At 51.7% G+C, this 410-nt stretch overlaps 1 protein-coding gene across 1 annotated transcript in view; it reads left to right on the forward strand.

Annotated features, from left to right (window-relative positions):
* Positions 1-410, forward strand: part of LOC105506326 (radial spoke head 10 homolog B2-like) — a 67302-nt gene that overhangs the window by 32033 nt on the left and 34859 nt on the right. The gene's annotated exons all lie outside the window — the stretch shown is intronic.

Here is a 410-nt window from a genome sequence, read left to right on the forward strand (position 1 = left end):
TTTTTTTTTTTTTTTTTTGTGACCAAGTTTTGCTCTGTTGCCCAGGTTGGAGTGCTATGGCACAATCTTGGCTGACTGCCGCCTCTGCCTCCCGGGTCCAAGCAATTCCCCCACCGCAGCCTCCCGAGTAGCTGGGATTACGGGTGTGCGCCACCACACCTGGCTATTTTTTTGTATTTTGGTAGAGACGGGGTTTCACCATATTGGCCAGGCTGGTCTGGAACTCCTGATCTCAGGTGATTCGCCCACCTCGGCCTCCCAAAGTGCTGGGATGATGGGTGTGAGCCACCACGCCCAGCCTAGAACAGTGCTTTAGATCGGGCAGACGATACATGTTTATTCAATTGAACTGCGTTTTCAAAAGCAGGAATTAATGCTCAGCGTAACAGATGCCTGAAGCCACCCAGGCA

This window comes from Colobus angolensis, unplaced genomic scaffold (genome assembly GCF_000951035.1).
Source record: "Colobus angolensis palliatus isolate OR3802 unplaced genomic scaffold, Cang.pa_1.0 Scaffold135, whole genome shotgun sequence".
Taxonomy (NCBI): Eukaryota; Metazoa; Chordata; class Mammalia; order Primates; family Cercopithecidae; genus Colobus; species Colobus angolensis.